This window comes from Lycium barbarum, chromosome 11 (genome assembly GCF_019175385.1).
Source record: "Lycium barbarum isolate Lr01 chromosome 11, ASM1917538v2, whole genome shotgun sequence".
Lineage (NCBI taxonomy): Eukaryota > Viridiplantae > Streptophyta > Magnoliopsida > Solanales > Solanaceae > Lycium > Lycium barbarum.
Window position 1 is genome coordinate 102,581,811 of NC_083347.1, and position 683 is coordinate 102,582,493.

General features: G+C 41.0%; 1 pseudogene; it reads left to right on the forward strand.

The window, feature by feature from the left end:
* The first annotated feature begins 332 nt into the window (after positions 1–332).
* Positions 333–450, forward strand: LOC132620970 (5S ribosomal RNA; annotated as a pseudogene).
* Positions 451–683: the final 233 nt, after the last annotated feature.

Here is a 683-nt window from a genome sequence, read left to right on the forward strand (position 1 = left end):
GAACTTCTTATGTGTGTACAATTATTGCAGGATACTATTGATAGTAGACAAACGGAAGTTTAAAGGGACCGATAACCAAGGTACTTATAGATAACGGCGGCTAAGAAGTTTTACCGCTATAAGGAATCTTAAAATTAGGAATGGAAAGCAGTTGTATGCGTTAATTGATGGCTTGTCATCCAGAGTTCCAAAAGCTAAAACAACATTTGCTTGGTCAGTGAAGTGAGGGACTTTTCCAATTCGAAGGGAGGTACATGATTGGAAATTTTCCTTGGGATCCGTTAGAACTTCAATTTGATTTAGGTCACGTGATAAAGGCCACGCAGTAGGATGGATGTGATCATACCAGCACTAATGCACCTGATCCCATCAGAACTTCGAGGTTAAGCGTGCTTGAGCCAAAGTAGTACTAGGATGGGTGACCCCCTGGGAAGTCTGCTAAGAAGTCCGATAGGTTTAGACCTAAGAGAGGGATGTGGAATTAGAGCAGCTTGAGGGAAATTAGAAGTGTGTGAACCTCACGGTTGGAGGTCCTTAACGATTGCAAAAGATGAGACGGAGAAAAGACGTATACAGTTACAGAATTAGGACGAGTGTGAATAGTATTGGGAATACTTGGTAAGTAAGGTGTTAGTAAAGAGATACGATAGCTTATGTTTGGTTATGTTAACCAGTAAAGATAG